General features: G+C 38.3%; 1 protein-coding gene across 6 annotated transcripts in view; it reads right to left on the bottom strand.

Annotated features, from left to right (window-relative positions):
- The window catches only part of ESR1 (estrogen receptor 1), a 181,475-nt gene that overhangs the window by 121,241 nt on the left and 39,953 nt on the right, over window positions 1-20,281 (bottom strand). The window contains exon 1 of one of the 6 annotated variants that reach the window (XM_017739478.1): window positions 2,148-2,166. The exons of the other annotated variants lie outside the window; for them this stretch is intronic. The gene's annotated coding sequence lies outside the window, so the exon portion shown is untranslated. Of the gene's footprint in view, window positions 1-2,147; window positions 2,167-20,281 lie in introns of those variants that run through there. 6 annotated transcript variants of the gene reach the window in all.

Genomic DNA, 20,281 nt, shown 5'->3' with positions numbered 1-20,281 from the left:
GATGCCATAACACTTCTATCAATAACACCTTTCACTCTCATGGATGGAAGTCCATGATCAAAACCAGAATATTCTTACAATTTGAAACACATTCTAGATATGTTAGTTCACTTTACAGAGCAGCAACAAAAATGTATTCACTTGCACTTTATGCTCTCTTCTTTCAATAGATACAGCAACTTCATAATCATATTTAGCAATAACCAGGCTTTCTATCAAAAGCCATCCAATTTCAAGAAAATGTTTAGAGGTGAGAACTACCGCGTCCTATAGTATTTTATTTATTTCTACCTAAATATGTTAAAAAATACTAACATGGAGTTCTTTGCTTAAAAAAATTTACAGCTGCAAATATGGTAATAAATAAACCACGGTCTGAAGCTCAGTTAATACTCTATAAAAATACTATTTTAAAAAATACTCTATAAAAATACTGATTTTGAGCAAAGCCTTCAAATAAAATAATATTTTCTAAAAAACCTCAGACATGCTGATCTTGCAATAGCATTTGCAAGAGGAAATATCTGGCCTACACAGGACATGGGACACAAGCAGTAGACCCATTTACTTCACATTTTAGATAAGTTACTTAATGGCTTCACATCACCAGCTTCCTTTCTCCTAAGCCAAAGCAGCTCCATTAGCACATCCTTCCGGACTGAAACTACACCAAAAGTTTGAAGAATATTCACAAGGGAAGTTTCATAGGCTCATATTCCTTAAAAATGTAACTTGTAAAGAAGCAATGAAAAGAGATCACTGTGAACAATCCCAGTATGAAAATATAGATCCTATAGTCTCATCTCAAAGAAATGGAAGGGCCTGTAATGTCACAGAAACCACCCTCCTGAAAAGGTTAATTCCTTCCAGACAGAAATGGAACCTCAATGCTCATAAAAATTGAGGTCTGATCATCTCCCAGAAGCTGAAGGCTTGATAACCCTGCCAAGGTCATCATCTCTTCAAATGAACAGAAAGATGCGTATCAGCAGCTAAGTGGCTGGTAATGCTTGTCACTGCATCATCTCATTTTCTTTCCAGAATCTTTGAATTCCACACGAATTCCTTTCCTAATTCTAGCTACATACTCAGATCTTGCTCCATTTACAGCCTTCCCCTAGGTAACTGCATATTATTCCTACAGAAAAATCAATCAATTGAATGACCTGCATTTTAAGGAACACCAGAGGTCAGAATGATTAGATGTGAACAAGGAGGCACAAAATAACGTAACATTGTGTACATATGTCTAATACATCTAGAGCACTTTGAACATACGAAAATATTGTTCAATAGACATAAATTTTCCATATCTAAATATATACAAACAAAATTTATATTTTCTTCAATTCTGGACCAGATTAAATTGTCAAAGAGAGACTTCTGAATCTTTTGGCTTTGCTGTATCAGTGTCTTGTACTGACAAGAAGTCTGAAGAAGTAAGAGAGGAGAGCCAGACTGCACAAATGTATTCATCAGCATGTCTCAGAGTAACAGTTAAGCCAATCTATAAAAACTTCGTTTTATTTACGTCCACATATTCTTACAAAAACTTTCTAATTGTATGCAGGTCAGGTTAGCAGTCCTTGCTTTTAGGACTACAGAAATTCCTTCGACCACACACAAAAAAATACCATACAATTCATATTGTTACCAATCTGTTACGCATAATACTTAAAAACAGTACTTTTGAACTCAATTCAGTAGCCTAAATACAGCCTTTTCACATCTTTGAGGTCACTCTAGGACACCCAAGACGCTACATGAGGCTGGCACATATGAACATAGAGGAGACCTGTGACCTTCGGAGCAGCTGTGCGTGGGCAAGTGGCAGCTACATCTCACAGGCCATTGTGCTTGCACTGATCAGCAGAGAGATAACATACATCTATAATGTGTGTTTATATACGTATGCATTGGTGTGCTGCATGTATGTCTGCATGTGTGTATCAGCAGCTTATCTATACATACATGTGTGTGCACATGTCTCAAAGGTCTGTTTCGGGGGACAAAGGCTATACCTTTTTGTACCTGTGTCCTTTTTATACTCATTAAAAAAACAGCAAAAGATGAGTCAAAATACTTTGCCAGTATAACTTACCCATAAACAGAGGTAAAAGAATTACTTATTATAGGAATTCACTCACCTTGAGAATCTCTCTACCAGTAGGATAAAAGGCTTTGCTTCATCTTTTACTACATATCTTTCATGTTTGTACTTCCAGGTGAGGCATGGCCCACTGTGCTCAGAAACTACACAGGCAATGTTGATTGTGTTCTCATTTGGCATTAAGGTCTTCCTTCTACTTTATGTTTCATTACCACTTCCTATACAGAATTCCAAACAAATTTCAAATCCATCATTTGTATTTGACTTCTACCTCATATAAATTAAAAGCAGATTTTGCAAAGATGAAGTGATCATAACACCTATCCACATTTTTTAAAAATATACATATAGTAACACAAGTATTTCTAAAAATGCTTTGGTCTCTGAAATAGATGTATCTGTTACTAGCTTTCCAAACACAAATAGTTTTTTCTTGCATTATCAAGTCATTTTATTTAAAAAAATAACAAATTCTGATCATGTTAAAACTGAAATTTGACATGGAGTCCTTTTCTGTAGTATTTTAATTTAACAAATCAAAGGCAGAATAAAAGCATTAGTTTTCCTTTTCAAGGCTACTGTCCATGTTTTGCATTCAATTATTTACCGAGTCATATTTTATTTGGAGACTTACTGATCATCTACAACTGACGGGAAGATATGATATTCAAAACAAACTACGAGAAAATTTAATCACTCTACCAGTTTTCCAAAATGAACAAAAGCACAGTTTTGAAGACATCAGGGAGGCTCAAATCTACTGACCTTACATGACTCAAATGCGCTATATGAAGGCATGAGAATAGGTGATACACAAAGCCAGTGCTTTGTGGAAAAGTAAATCACTCACTGGTCAAAAACTGATCCTTGTATTGGAAACCTTTACTCGATAAAGCTGTATAAACGGGTCTTAGAGCACAACTAGATAGAAACAGAACAGACTGGAAGTGAACTGGAGGAGAAGTTATACATACAATAACTGCATTAGTACAGACCCAGAATCCCCACAGCCCTGTAATACTTTCCTCAACATAGGCTGCTACAAATGGATGTTCAGGGAATGGAAAGAACAGGACAAGAATATGTGGTATTTCTCCTATATATTCTCCTAGCTTCTATTTTCTGCTCACAGGATATGCTGAGCCTAATCCAGTTATCTGTTCAACAGTCCTCAATGGAACTATCTTTCAAGTTGTTTTCATTCTCACTTCAACCTGTACAGACTGTTTCTATCCATAACAACCTTCCTCAGAGAATCTCACAAATGCCTGCTATGTAGGAAATTACCTCCTTTTGCTTGTTCTGAACATGGTTTCTTGAAGTTTCACTGCATTGTCTAAGCGTCACTCTCCTTTCGGAATAACAACCTAACATGCAGTCCCTATCCATTTGCTCATTAAATTCAAAACTGGGATCCAAAAAGACACATCAAACCAACTCTGAAGACCCCCAGAGGAAACTGAAGTCACTAAACATCTCCCTGCTTTATCTGAAAAATGATTGCTTTTTCTCCTTTGGTACAGCACTGAAGCCATTCTCCCTTAGCAGCTGAGTTCCCAGTTTCTTGACTCAGGCAAGCTGGCATACACAGAAGAGGAAAAACAGCATTAAAATTCTCTGTGAACAATTTGGAAGGAGTGGTCTGAACACATTTAACACAGCAATACACTAAAGGAAAGCTTAACAAAAGTTAGTTACTTATTTTATTTTATTTTTAGGGGATGAAGGTATGAACAGAAGCAAGACTGCAGCCTGGTGGTTCAAAATTTCACTGGGGAAAATGAAAACTTGCATTTTGGTCCTGCTCCCAGAACTATTTGTGATTTATTCCAAGCTTTCATATAAAACTCACAAAATAAGTTTTAGATGAAGACTGAAATGCACAACTGTCCTGGTTTCACCAAGCTCAAAAATACAGGAAGACTAATGATTTCTCTGGGGATCTATTTAAGCCCAAACACCTTCATGCAAAGTATATATGCTAGGAGGGTCCATAGCAGCAAGAGGGAACAGCAGGCTCAGAAACCAACTGGGGCAAGGTACACAGCCATCCCTTGCCAGCATTAAGGCAAAGTTTCTGCCTGTGAAAGAGACAGAGTCTGGAACAATTGCTCAGCAGATCACTAGATTAAATTTGTTAAATACAAAAAAAGTTTTATTTTTACTTCTGATAACCATCTCTGAACTCATCCTTCCTTGAACCCATACATAGCTAAGTATGAGGTCAAAGAAACAGAGTTCCCATGTTCTAGAGGACAATGATAACAACACATGCATAACACACAAAGGCAATTACAAAGTGTGGTCTTATTTTCTGGGTAGTGGAGTTAATGTATTACTTTTACATGAGTGATGGCTTTCCAACTGAAAAACAGAAACTATTTCTCACCAGAATATTTGTCCTCACTAACTATTAGCTTCCTGCCAAATTTTCAACTAACAGTGATTTTTATGCCTAAACTATCAAGACAACTTTAATATTTTGGTGAATGATGAAAACAAATGAATTCTCAAGTGAATCTGCACATCACTCAGCATAGCATAGCTTTATATATGTACCTGCAATTGCAAAAGTACTCTGGTGCTGTAATGCCATCAAAAACAATGGCTAGATTGCTGCTAGTTTGTTTACTTATTCTTACTAAAGAAGGCTGCAGCAACTAGTAAAAAAACATTTATTCATGACCCTTCTCTGTCTGACACATCCAAAATTTTTCATTTCCCTATATTCCAATCTCATGTATATCCTGTAAGTTCATAGCACCTCACCCACTCAGTCTCCCAGTATGATTTATATGCTAGAACCAGGCAGTGTTCTCAGAACAGTTATAAACGTTAAATGTCATTAATATTTTTCCTTATACAACACAGGGACATGGCAGGGTTTGTCCAATACATACCATTTTAGCAATAGAGCAGGATGAAACCTAGAAAACAGATGCTTTCCACTTTCTTGATCTAAGTGTGTTCTCTCATTGAATATCATCCATCAACAAAGTATATGACTCAAAGGCTACTACTACATAGAACATAATTTTGCAAGGTCCAAAATTCTAAGAAATCTGAAACTGAAATAAGGCCTCCTTTGAAAACTAGAAATTATTCAACTGATAATCCTGCCAACCAACTGTGCAATCATATGCTTGCTGCTTAGAGGTGGCCAGCATCAATGGAAAAGCTTCCTGTTAAGCAGAGATGAAAGCATGGGAGAAGGTACTAGTGCACTATAATCCAGGCATCAGTCTCAGCATTTCACTGGAGCATCTGTAGCTGAACCATATGAAACTGCACAGAAAGGATATAGGGTTAGGCAAAATAGTTTGAGAGCCACTCTAAGTGGTTTAATACATAAATAAAAATATTTTAACCTTAGACATATTTTCCAATTGTGTTATATTCTTCTTCTAGGAACTTAGCAAGAGCACAGGAATGCTCCTAGTGTACTAGAAGAGTCCCAGGAAAACGATCATGTTCAATATTCATTATTCTGAATGCACAGGGGGGAAAAAAAGGAAAAAAAGTGCTAAGTTCAAAATAACACTTTATTGTTTGAAAATTGTTACAAAATATCTTCTGCCTATATTCCAGGTACAATTTTAAATTTTTAATCATATTTGGCTTTTCTCAATATATAAAAATATATCTAAAGATATTGCAAATCACTGACATCTGACTGTTGCCACAGCTTTCAGCTACCTTGGGAGCCATCATGCAGTTCAATGGTTCTGAAACTGTTTCAGATAACATTTTCTACAATGCAAGCTCAATAGGTGATTCAACATCCAAAATATTGAATTTAAATTTTTAATCATATTTGGCTTTTCTCAATATATAAAAATATATCTAAAGATATTGCAAATCACTGACATCTGACTGTTGCCACAGCTTTCAGCTACCTTGGGAGCCATCATGCAGTTCAATGGTTCTGAAACTGTTTCAGATAACATTTTCTACAATGCAAGCTCAATAGGTGATTCAACATCCAAAATATTGAATGCTTGCCTTCCCTGGTGTGGCTATTACTATTTTGAGAACTAAATCAAATGTATAAAAAACTTCACCTACACATAGGTTAACCTGATCACACTATTTCATCATCAGAATATACCTACTGCAAGATCAAATCCATTTCTAGTTTATTATAACATAGTGGCATTGTGGTTACTCAGGTGCTAATTAAAATCTGTCTGTACTATTTAAATCTCATCTGTTCTCTCTTCCTCCCTTACTCTGTTGGGAGATTGGTTGGAATATTCATAGCCACGAGAGTAAATCATGTCCTGTAAAGATGGCTATCTGATTAATCATGAGAAGATGCAGGAAAACAAAGTTGTACTGCAATTGTGCAACAACTACGAACACAGTTCATAAATTCCTTAAAGTTGTTATCACAGTTTGAAACTTTGATTAAACAGAAATCCTTCACTCTCTTAGACCTCCCAAATTACAGGTAATTTTTGTTTCTGTTTCTCAACTTTTCAACGTTCTTCTAAAATTATAGACAAATGAAACAGTATCTTCTGTTCTGGTATGCTTGAAGCACTCCTCTCAATCCTTCATGCTGTTTCCCTGTTTCAACATCTGAGGATCACATTAGTTCTTCTTGTCACAATATTGCACAGGCTTATTGGTTCATGGTTGCTTGGTTCTCTCAATACTCTTTCCAGAACCATTGTTTTCTAAGACATAGAATAAGATTATTATAAATGTGCAAATATAACAATTGCTTGGCTCATTCTGTGATTCACATTCAAGTCCTGCTTTCCTGACTCACTGTATTGCTAAACTTCTAATGTCAGTCCTGGGATCACTGCTGGAGTGATCCAACCAGCTTAGAGCAACGACTGCAAATTCAGCTGAGTTTCCCAGGAAACACAAGCACATTTGCTGTAGGACTCCCTTTAGACAGACAGTATGCACACATACTCAGTTTAGTTTTCCCCTTCCAGGGTATTTATATTCCCCTGAACCCAAAGGACTTGCATCTTCTTCACTTGCAGCCAGGCACAAATATGCACATCTTATCACTCAGGTACACAGGTACAACCCTCTTACTATCCAGGACATGAAACATGCTAAGAATTGTGCCTCTGTGCCACATGGGTGATGAGTCCCAGCACTGTGCTATGGATGCAAACACCCACTCTAGTGAGGACTCATTTTGGATTAGTTCATGGATGTGGTCCACAAAGATAACATGAGAACAACCTAAGGATTTATTTACTTTGAAGTAGACATATCATTGTAAAGTCCAGAACATATTTACATGGAGTAATACTGATGCTGCTCCAAAACACCTAGATGAATGAAAATTTTCTTGCAGGCAAACAAAATGAAATTGGCTTCTCAAACAAGAATACTTTACTATTTTCTTTAAAATAAAAACCAGCAAACTCTTCAGAGATTTGGTGAGTTAAGCCAGGAAGGTATAAGAATAAATGTACCTATCTACAGTGACACCTAAGCAAGTAGAGGCAAACTTATTGGTAGAGAACTTTTTTCAGCCCTATGAAAAATACTGTTGTTCTCCCTTTTTCCAATAGAATTTAATTTATGCCTCAACAATGGTTGTCAGAGGCACATGGGGGAAGGGTGGCACATGTGCCATTTGCAGAAAGCAGCTAAGAGAAGATGGGGGAAAGTCTCATCTCTGGGGGGACTTCGCCTGACAACACCTCCCATGATGCAGTCAATAGGAGACACTGTGGAGATGCTTCTCCAAACAGGTTGCGAAAAGGTCTCCACCAGTGGACAGCACAGGAAGGTTGGATAGGACCAATGGTCCCCTGTCAGTGGGCAGGCTTTGGGAGGGGCCAGGCGGGCATAAAAACTGCGTCAGGGCTCGCTGCTGCTTGCTGGGGCTCGCTCCCTCCTTTGCCCTGGCCCCAGCCTGCCTTCTGGCTCTCCTGCCCTCGCCGGTTCACCCTCACACCTGCCCCACCTTCCCGTGCCCCTGACCGCCGCCTTGGCACTTTGCCCCACATCCTTGCCTGGGCTGCCTGCTTCCACCCCTGCCTTGCCGATCACTGCCCGCCCTGCCCCGATCCAGCCGGTTGCTGCGACCCTGCCCAGGCTCCTGCTCCTCCCATCCGAGCGCCCTCTCCCCGCGTGCCCGGTGCCGTCGCCGCGGGAGCCGCGCCCGCCGGGAGCCGCCCAGGCTCGGTCAGAGCCGGCCCGGCCACAGACAGGGCGCACACCGCGCCTGGATGCCGGCAGCGCTGCCCTGGCTTGCTGGTGGTAACGCCGTCTTTTCCTCCCTGTCCTCTCTCTCTCTCTCCCCTCTCCCCCATTCCTTTCCATTTTCCTTACTTCTTTTCTGTCTCTTCTAGCCCTCTTTCGCTCAGGCAACTCCTTTTCCTTCTTCTTTTCGTTACCAATAAACAGTTCTCAGGTACAACGTTTGCCTCATTTGGCTTAATTTAGTTCCTGACCATCCATTTTTAAAAGAGCTCTCCACAGTTCCCCGCAGTGGAACGCAACATCTTGTCACAATGATACCTCAGTGACTAGGAGAGAATTAACTGAAATATGCACAAATTTGCCCAGAATTAATATTTCCAACAACGTAGTGCATCACTGCTACAATGCCCATACGACCAGCATTTAAGACAGGACATTATGACTAGCAACAAAATGCAGTGTGGACAATGGAAAGAGCATGTGAAACTGCGCATGGCTTTAAGATGATTCATTCTAATGCCATTGAAGACATTAGTAATTTGGCTTCAAACTTAAACGAGGACATTTTAAGACCTTAAAAATGGAAACTAGGAAACAAGTCCGGAGCTAGCAATGTTGGTTATAAAAGAAATCTATTTGAATTACAAAAGGAACACTCTTTAGAAAAATTGCAAAAGGGAGGCATTTGTATAACAGCAGATAAAAACTGGCACTCACTGAATATAAATCATAATCAGTACCATTTGTAACACAAAATTCAGGGTGGAGGGTGGGGGAACCAACCCCAAAAACCAAGCTATTAAAAAAAACCCTCAGACACATTTAATTATCCACTCACAAAAACGCTGTAACAGTTGTTCTGTGATAAAATCCCATGTTATTTAAGCTATATCAGAGTAAGGTACGTTTTCTAGAGTGAGGAGGAATTAAGTAGGGAATGTCACTAATTTAAAAGTGACTGGAGAAAACAGCTCTTTCAGTTATATTTCCTAGTGTATCCAAATTTGTAGAAAATATAACATGGTAGAATGTTCTCTGGGTGATCCACTGTAGGAAAGCAATGATGCAGAAAGTGGTATGCCCTGGAGGAGTAGGGTTATAAATTTTTACAAAGGTAATATGCTGAGCTGTGTCGTATAGGAAAATGGGCAACTGTCCAAATTAGGAATAGGTAAATGTAAATTTACCTTTGATTTCACCACTGGAAAAGCTGTCTTAAGAGTATTTACTATTCGAATATTGTTATCACAATGTTTTGCAGAAAATTTGAATGTCATAAAGATGTAATTTTAAATCAATATAAAGGCAAAAAATTTTATAAAATTTGAAAAATCATTTCAGGTCTTAGCTGTCAAACTCTAAGTGCTGTGGCTTTACCAGCTGTATATTCAAACAACAGTGGATGTTAACATTCTTTTGGACAGGGCAGGGAGAGGCTAAGTGATAGATAATCACTTATTAACCACAAGTCTGGTTTGCAAAAGGAACCTCCTGTACAGAGAATCAATACATTTTGATCTCTCAAGAATATATTGGTCTGAAGTGACAGCAAATTTGAAGTTAAAAAACTTTAGTGAATACATTATGCTACATATCCTTTTCCAGTGCTTACAGAAGAGACAGCAAATACAGAGAAAGCATAGAAACATAGACTTCCTAGAGGTGCGTAGTCAGCCAAAGTATTTGGATATGTGCCAAGAGTCTGGAATGAAAAAAGGGATAAAGAGCACGAAATTTTACAGATTTAGAACTGTTGACTGAGCAATGAAATTAGAAAGCTTCACATTTTCTGCTCTAGATGACCATTGTTCTGAAAATGGCTGATGCCTATGTTTGTTTCTCATTCAGCACTCTCAGTGGGTTCTGGAAGATACTTCTGCCTAATGACAATGTTGAATCATCCTCATGTATAGTATCACCTATAGAGTGTCTTTTACCAATGAATACAATTTTGAAATTGCCTCTTTAATGGAAATAAACCTCAGAATTCTGAAGCACAGTAGTGCTGGCAGCTGTTAGCAGAAATGTCGACTTTATGGGTTGGAAGGCCATAGGGTAGACATCCATAGCTCCTAAGATAACTAGCACAAGTGTACTAGCACAGGTGTACGAGGGCCTCCTACAAACAAAATCTCTCCAGTAGAAATTGCCATGGGAGACCCTGGAACTCCCCTCCTCTGAAATGAGATGTCACCTTCATTCTCAGAGTTCACGAGTGGAATCATTAACACAGAAGAAAAAATACAAAATATGAACTTCAAGCACAGATGTCTGCATATAGCACCCTTTCCACAACACCATTATTCTTATTCACGGAGCTCTAGCATTTCAGATTTTTTAAAGATCAGTCCTATGAAGCCTACACAGAGAGAGGCCTAGTCTGACAGTGCACCTTGTTTCCCTTGCACTATATTTTGGCCAGCATCATGTACTGAATCCTTTCCTTCTTTTCAAAATTGGACAGTTCTGTCATCTTCCTTGACTACCAGTCACTAAAACTTGGCATTCAGCTTTTCATTCCTTATTTGTTTTTCAGGCCAGCCCTTATTCACACTGCTGATAATACATTGGAAAAGAAAGATACTGATGCTGATTCAGGAAGCCTCTAAGCTGCAAACTGCTGGATAGAGAAGGTGCATTCTTTGGAAATATTATATTAAATTGATTATATTCTTCTATTTTTAAATATGCATCCCCTTTTACCACTGCTGGCAACAGGACTTTGTGCTACATAAACATGTGATCTGACCCATTATGGCCTTTCTTTTGTTCCTGGAGTTCATTCTAGTCAAACTGCTAAACCTAACTTCTGCTTCAGAGATGAAATAAAATCACTTTGATCTCACCAATTAGAGGACATCAAATTATAAGCAGATTGCATCTCATCTATGTGAGAAAAGCTTTTTAGAAATGTTCCACATCCATCAATGAAAACACAAAGGAAAAAAGCTTTTTCTTAAAAAAGCCAAGTACACAGGCAAGAATTAGCAAGCCTATATGATGTATTTTTAACTGGTGTATCAAAACCAGAGAAATCTCAGACTGGAGGGAATCATGCCGTAATGTCTCTGTAATAATTCCATTATAATCATCCACAGAATTCAGCCTTGCAGATATACCCTTGTGAATACTGTTCTCCTCAGAGCATGGGAAGAGTCTTTCCTCTAGCTTCTCATATGGTAGAAACCTGACATGTTCACATGAAGTCCTGAGCCATTTTTTAAAAGGAGTCCATTCTAAAGCAAGTGTAAATTAATTCTTCTGGAAACCTCTAAAAGCTAAAAACTAGTTTCAAGTGATTATTAACAGGACCTAAAAAGTTCCACAAAACTTGTGGACAAACATAAAGGGCAGAAACAATGCCACAAAAGCAAGAGTGTCGCTCAATACAGACACAACTTCTGAGGGCCCAGCTAAACCTGGTCTTGATTGCAGTAACTCATTTCCACAGCCACAGGTGACAGGCAGCCCAAAGTGACCCACGGTCATAATGACATTCTCACATTCAAGAGGACAGAAGACATAACGGCTTCATGTTTGCAAACAGTGCAGAACACTATGATTAAAATTAAACAAGGGCAAGCATTAAGAGAAATGAAACCAAGGGCATAACAATACATGGCTATATGAGCCCTCGAGCACAGAAAGGCAAAATGGCAACCTGTCATAAGAATTCCCTTTATACAGCTTAACAGGACAGACACAGATCCAAATTGGGGTCTGCTCAGCCAAGACCATGCCATAGGACAGGAGCACAAACACTTCACAACTGAAAGGGCTGATCTAGCCCCAAAAAAAGCTCCAACAAAATCCACACCTACTTCTCCTTTTGTGGTTATCTAAATAAGTTTTTATGTTATGCTCATGACCATGATTTCTGGACATTTGTGCTGATCCAGCCATATTTTACTTCTCTCTCACTTACTTTCTGTCCTAAATTTCTCTTCCTGTGTCTGGTAACTCTGCCTATTTAGTTTTTCCCAAGCAGTATGTTTCTCACCCACAATAAAAAGGGGGGATGGGAGCAAGAGATAAGGGTTAGTACAAGAGTTATACCTTCTCCCTGTAAAATAGGAAGTTATTGCATCACATAAATGAAAACAAACAAGAGAAAATGGATTGAGAAAAATGTCAGACCACAGATACCCTTCCCACAGATAACTCTTCAGGGCACTTAGCAGCACACAGCAAATTTTCCATTATCCCACAGGTTCTTACAAGATGGACCCACATGAATTCCTTCCCATTAATCAAGGAGTCCTACCCACTACCATTACATCAGGAATGCACATGTTATTTTCATGAGTAAGAGTGGTGGAAATGAAGTTAAAAATATAGCCATTCTTTTCATCTGTCAGTGCCGAATATCTAGTTGTATAATTACCTAGAATTCAGAAAGAAGCTTGGGCAAATTATTTTCACCCAAGAGTCACGAAAAAAGAAGACAATTGCTATGTATCAGGAGGTATTAAAGCATTAAGATATTGGTAATACTGGGAAGAAACCTGATTACTGTCACTATTTGGTTACTAAAGGTTATGAAAAGAAAGAAACAGTTGTATTTTTACTTCTAGCTTTTAAATGGATCAAGATAATTAAATCACTAAGAATAGTTAAATAGGAATCAAGTTAGCTTTTGGTGCTATAATTCCATTTTCTCTCTGTAGGTGTTCTTCTGACCTTGTCTGCCTAAGTAGCAACCCTTTCTTTTATTCTTCAGGCCCTTTGCCAGCTTCTTCTCTTTCCTAAATTAGCATAAGTCTCTGTGAACTGTGGTAAAATCTCAGATATTCATGCAGCAATAAGATGGTTTTACTACCAAAAAGTTTCTAGCAGTATGCATGTAGGAAAAGAAGAGACCACTTCAGAATGAGAACACCCATGCTGAAAAGTGTGCTATTACTGTCCTGCAAGATGCTAAAAGGTGACTGGACATTTGCTGTCTGTGCATATTAGAGAATCATGGGGAAAAGAGAAAAGGTTTTTTGTTGTCCTTTTTTTTATTAACATCCCTCCTAAGTCAGGGATCCATGGAAATTCAGAACAGTATTTCTGAGATATAAGGTGGTTAGGAAACACTCATATATATTTTTATGCAGGTAATGCATGATCCTAAGGAATAGCTGGAATGAGACAGACAAAAGTATAGGTTCCTATGAAATCAGTAGAGGCCCAGGATTTCAATTCAGGATTTCAGCATTCTCTGAATGCTCACGGTATTCTGCTCAAAATCAGAATGAAAAGTGGAGTACCAAAATTTACACCTACTTCAGAATATGGCAGAATGAAAGAACCAAGGTTCAGAATCATTAGAAATTGAGGCTGCTTCATCAAAATAAAAGAACCTTCAGCTGAAGAAAGCAAGAACCAATCAACTGGTGCTTAAAACTAAGAAAGAAGATTATGAGTAAGTTTTAAAGCAAAAAAAAGTAAGAAAATACCAATGTGGGAAAAGATACCACAGCATATGAGGTAACATCTCTGTTGCAGATGAAGAAGAGGAAATTGAGCACATTCGGTATCAGAGGACAGGAGCTGTAAATGGGCAAAAAGAAAACAAGCTGACACTTTAAACAGAGTGCCAGGAGAACAAAAAAGTTGTTACACATGCTTCCATGTGAATACTGGAAGGCATAAGAAATATGACAACAGCACTGCCATATTTAGCCCTAAATTTAGGCATGGTCATCCTGGGTATATTGGAAACTAGTGAATAACCCCTTATGCTAGCATACAAAATACACAGGAAAAAGTAATGCAACTAACTTTATCAGGAGGAGATAGGGTACTTTTGTAGGTTAAAGAGAGCTTAATGAAAACAAATAGATGAGCTAAGTACCTCAAAATTTAGCATAGATTCTATAGGGCTTGAAATATCAAGCCTACACAAAAAGGATGAATGGGAGTCTACTATTGGAATGGTGACGTTGTTTCTGATGTGCTCAGGGACATGAGGCAACACATGCAGAAACTACGACAATGTCAGCTTTTGGCAATCTCCGTGTAGGTACAGAAAATGTATCAGGCTATAATACAATGACCAAATAAATCACACCACTAATTACTGTTTTGTGGAGCAAATAGTAAAATAGTCCTCAATAGAAGATGCAGTGCCTGACTTGGTTCAAAAATCTTGCACAGTGAAACAGCCCATGTAGAACAGCAACCATCTCATGCCTACAGACAACATCTCTGCAGAAGTGTGAAACTCTAAATACCCACCACAAGGCCCTCAGATCCAAGAGGACATAAAAATAAGAGTCACATTAAAAAACCCACAGGGAGAGCTGAGATAACGAAATCCTTAGAAGTGGCTTCTTGAGGACCCCATCACAGGAACAGAGCCACATAAGGAAAGGTTTGAGAAAGGGCAGAGGGAAGCCAGGAAGGAAAGGGAGTAGATTATATACGCAAACTTCCAAAGACTGAAGTCGTGTATAAAAGAAGAAAACAGAAAGTCTGAGCTGTGAGAAATTAGGTGCAAGCACACCATGAGGCAGGCCAAAAAAGTGATTGAGAAACAACGAAAGCAAAACTAGCACGACATTGTTCTTGAGACACAACCGGAGCAGAAGCCTGCCAAGGGGTATCTGAAGATCAGGGCACAGAAAACAGCAAGAAGAGCAGTACTTTGCAGAAGTACGTGGAATAACTAGACAGCTTTTAAAGGAAGCACGAACTTGCTTTGTTAGCAACTCAGGAAAAGATCTGTCTGAAATGCAGCTGAGTGTAGAACAGGCTATAGAAAGATTTGACGACGTGAATACAAAAAAATTTGCCGGAATCAGATTATCTCCACCCAGGACAGCTAAAAATCTCCAGAATGAAGTAAATAAGTGAGTTATAATAATGAGTGCTACACTCTTAAATCTAAATTCAAATATTATGATTGGCAAATGGCCAACAAAGAATTCTGCCATAAATCCACGTTTTTTCTATGCCTAGAATACCAGTTGTAGGTTTTGTCCCTTCCTCCTAAGCAGCGTATGGAAGGACACAAAAGGTTTAGGATAACCAAGGATGACAAAAGTTCTGGAGAACGTGCAGAACGTCTCCTTTGTATGAGGGATTAAGAATAAAGTAAACTGGGATTGCGCTCTTAAAAAGAGGCACATTAGAGGGAGTATGACAGAGATCAGCCACATCATGAATAAAATGGAGAAAAGGGGTGGGTTTTGACTCTTTACCAGCACAAGAACCACAGAGCATGAAGTGAAGCCACAAAGAGCCAGGTTCAAAACAGAGATAATTTTTCATATAACAGAGAGCTCATTACTAAATTATTTTCCAGATGCTCTAAATTCACTTGGATTCTGAGGGACACAGAGAAAACTTAGAAGATCAATCCACTAAAGTTCACTCAAAATACTCAAAAGCCCCACCTGGCTCCTTGAATCCCTAAATTAACTGAAGGCAGGGAGAGTATTAGAGGGAGCATATGCATTTGCTTTTCCTTCTCTCATGTTTCCTACCTTTCTCCCTTCTAGCAACGTGGTTGAGCTAAAAGGAAGGGAAAGTGCATTCTTATCTTTGAGCTTTTTCAGTATCAGAGGTTCCAGCACATGTGTAGCAAGAAGAAGTCACAACACATCTTTCACCTATTCAATGTGTCCTATCCCACAGGCTCCCAATTACTGCCGTGTGCTCTAATTAGGCTGTGCTGTTCATAATGTGCAAATAGCCAAGCTTTGTCCAGAGGCTGCACAGTCTCAGTACAAAGCAAGAAAGGGGAAAAATCACAAAAGTGCCTTTTTCTTTTCAATGGCACTTGGTTAGAGTGCACCAGAACTGACCCTAGATTCAGCACATTGTCTTGGAATGTTAACAGGCAAATATTATCATGTGCAGAGAATCATTCTAAATTCATATCTGTTTATGCAAATCCCGTCAAGCAGAAATGTTTACCTAACCAAAAGTCCTTTTAATAAACCTAATTATTTTCTTCAAGTGTCCTGAACAGCAGTGATATACATGAAATAGTTCTATCCTGCTGCATACTGCAATTCTTACCACTTCATACAGTTATGCATCTGGCTCGAACAAAATATTATGATTTGATTTAAGAAACATTATAGAACTGCATTATAGGAAGTCTAGTGACACTGCCAGTAATTAAGGTTGTGCAACAGCTCTTTTCATATTTTCAGCTTCTTACAGCATTTTGGGCTAAAATTTATTGCAGTGATTTGCTGTGCTGTACACAGGATAAATTTTTCTGTGGATAATCTGTGATGTTCCCAAGGACAACACTGAGAAAAGTACATCCATTGTCCTTTCACTGACCATTTCAAATACTTCTGTATTCTCAAGCAGAGTTCAAAACCCTCGAGGTTGAGCTGCATGTCAGAAGGATCTTCAGCTTCCCTGTGAAATTTTACTGCATTTTGATCAAATTAGATAGTTGTTACCAGCTAAAATCTCACAGTCTAAGAGGAAAATTATTCTTGAATCGCATTGCACATATTTTAAGAACCTCTACATTCATATCAACTTTCAGATTTGTTACTGCCTTTTAGCTTAAATAGCACTATCCATTACCTGAAGATTACAGAACTTGATTCAGAGTATTCTGTCATATCTCTCATACCTCTTCCAGATTTCTTCCTTTCAAATTACAGTTTCTACATTTTTTGCTCATCTTCTAGTGCAAACCAATTTCCTAGCACATACGTGACCTGAACAAAAATTATATAAAATATGATGAATAACCTTATACAACTGAATAGATATGTCTCTGCATCCCAAGATACGAGAGTCACTGAGGTGGAGAGACCTTGAGAGATTCATTAGTCCAACCTGCCTGCTCAAGCAGGGGCAGCCAAAACATGTTGCTTAGGACTGTGCAGAGCCAGTCCACATAATATCTCCACAGGTGGAGACTCCACAACCTTTCTGGGCAGCCCGTTCCGATGCTTGACCCCCCCCTTACTGTAAGAAAAGTTTTTTCCTATATTTATGTAGAATTGCTTGAGTTTCAGTTTGTGCCCACCACTGAGAAGAATATGGCTCCGTCTTCTTTATGTCTATACAATATGTGTATACAGCTGCCTCCCATCAGGTGCTCATACACATTGATGAGAACACCTCAGTCTTCACTCCAGGCTGAACAGACACAGTTCCTTCTGCCCCTTAGATGCCCCAGTCCCTGAATGACCTCTGTGGCCCTTTGCTGGACCAACAGCAGTACGTCCATATCTTTTTTGAAATACCCACTGAAACACCTGAGCATATTGACTCGATTACAGCTGCATTAATGGTATCCATTCATAACCACCCGATTAACAACTACTACACTGATATATGCCTACAAACACCTAAACATATCTAAGTATACCTGACTTGAAGTATTCTTTAGTTAACTTCAGGCAGGGAAATCTCATTTTATAGGGACAATTGACCATATTACTCACCTTTCATTTTATAGCATTACAATTCAATTTTACAGCTTAGTAAGTTGTACAGTTCCGTTACTGCAGACCTTATGCTTTAGGGATTTTAATCTTCACCAATTTAGTTAATACCTTTCCCTGCAATTTTTTCCCAAATGTTTCAACTAATGTACATCAAACCAATAGGGTTTTCTTACTTTGGAAAATCTATTAGCAAAGAAATAATCAGGTTACTGTGCACAATCAAATTTGGTTTTAATTCATTTTTTCTTTAGCAGGTAGTTTTTAATCCCTCCTTCCTTCAAAATGTGGTCTAAATCTTAGCATATAACTGAAGACAGATTGTAGTTAACCACTCTTTTTTTTTTTTTTGCAAATAACAGATACTGTCTTTGCCAGTATATAATCACAATATTTACAATTTGACAGATGATAAAACTATCAGCCTTGGAATCTCAAGAGTAATATCTCTCACATTATTTCATCATCCTACTTTAAATACACTCAATTGGAAGTTTTAACTTCCTTTGTAAATCAGAGGTGAACTTGAGATTGACACTTTAGCCTCAGGATTAGACACAAATTATTATCAGGTTTGATATTTAAAGTGCTTTATAATGCTAAGTGCTGGGAAAATAAGGTCTCAAAAGACTAAATTCTACTAATCTAATTTTTATCCCATCCTTGATCTCTAAAATAGAAATACTTCTGCTCTCTTTTCCTCAATAATTTTGAAATGGTGTCTTATATTAAACCACAGAAAGATTTAAAGGAAATTAATAAAGTTATTAATCTCCAAAACGTTTTAACAGCAATATTTAAAATAATGACTTTACCATACATTACACAATGATGATGAAACATGGACTAAACGTTCATTAGTTATATCTCTTGTATTTTGTGCCAGAAAAAGAGATTTTAGAAGAAATATCATGCAATCATGTCATTAGAATTTTACCCTATACTCAGCATAAACTTTAAAACTGAACTAAGAATGGAATAGCAGTTCTTATAATTTTGCAGTATTCATATTTCTGCTTTGATGTTCAGTAATGTGAACATTACTGAAAAAGCAGTTAAAAACATTTTTCTCATTAGCAGTAAGGAATCAAGTATCTGTACCTACTTTGTTTTACTAGAATACAGTCTCACTGCTGAAATAATATTTTAATGTCAATGGAGAAAACACATTGTTTCTCAGGAGACATGCTGAACATGTGCCAATAGACATTGTCTGACACAGTAAGTAGAGTTGTGATATATGCCATCAAGTATCAAATTGGATGACAAAAAAAAAAAAATTCCTTATTCTCATACAAAACAGCATTCAAAAATGAATGTAAAGAGGGAAAAGGAAGGCAAGCAAAACTTATAGAAAAACCACAACGAACACACCATTCTTTTTAAAATGTTTTCAGAACTTCGTCTTAATTTGCAGTTGAAAAAGCCGATGGTCACCAGGAATTTATTTGAAACTGCTCTGTCTAGTTTCCCACTTCTCTTCCTGAATCAAACCAAGAAGAAAAAAAAATAAGCCTTCAAACCGCTGACACACCCAGATGGTGACGTTCAGTTCTCCAGGAAAGAGCTGCATTTATAATGTACTGTGTTCAGATACATATGGTAGCAAATGACAGTAGAGAATAGATTTTAGATAAGCTGATGTTGACTTGAAGTTGACCCTTCAAAAAGAAATCATTTTGGATATATGTCAGACTAAAGACAGTTACATTCATACCGATTGCCTTCAGGGAAAAAGGACATGCACAAACATCGCAGGTCAGAGTCTGGCCACTAGAAACCCCTTTTGCACCAGTATGACCAACAAAGTCAGACGTAATTTCTATACAGATCAACAGAGAAAATCTCCCTAGTCCTAGGTAATGGGTCCAAGTCAAAATACTTTCATAACCATTTTTCCCATCACTGCTGAAGTCATCTGTCTAGGACTCTATCTGTGGAAGTATTATCCCTTTATGCTGTGCCAAAACTTGAGGAAATGAGCCCTAATGCAATCCCTCAAACTGGTTCAGGAGGTGTTGGCTACAATGTAGTACACCTGAAATGTTTCTACACTGATGCAGGCAGCATGAGGAAGAAACAAGAGGAGCTGAGGCTTTGGCCCCCTCCCAAAGAGTTGACATCAGGGGTATGTATACATGAAACCTGATGGGATGAGCCCCTGGAAAAATATTTTTGGTGGATGCTGTGATCCATCAGTGCTGGTCGCTTTTTAAACATCACCTCCTTAATGGCACAGGAGCAGACAATTCCCAAATATAAGTCAAGCAGGAGAGGGCAGAAGGCCAACTTGCCTGAACAGGAATCTTCTCTTAGAAATAAGGACAGAAAAGAACGTGTATGCCCAGTGGAAGCAAGGTCAGGTGACATGGGAAGAATACAGAGATCGTGCTTGCCACCTTAGGGAGGAAATTCATGCAGACAAAGCTCAACTGGTCAGAGCTGTGGGGGACAATAAAAAGAGTGCGTTCAAATATATTAATGGCAACAAGCAGTGTAAAAATAACATTGGCCTGTTACAGGATAAGCATGGTCACCTCACAAACAGGGACATGGACAAGGAAGAGGTGTTTAACGCATT

The sequence above is a fragment of the Corvus brachyrhynchos genome, unplaced genomic scaffold, assembly GCF_000691975.1.
Source record: "Corvus brachyrhynchos isolate BGI_N302 unplaced genomic scaffold, ASM69197v1 scaffold14, whole genome shotgun sequence".
NCBI lineage: Eukaryota > Metazoa > Chordata > Aves > Passeriformes > Corvidae > Corvus > Corvus brachyrhynchos.
The sequence above is the reverse complement of the archived record's forward strand: the minus strand, read 5'-3'. Positions and strand labels throughout refer to the sequence as shown.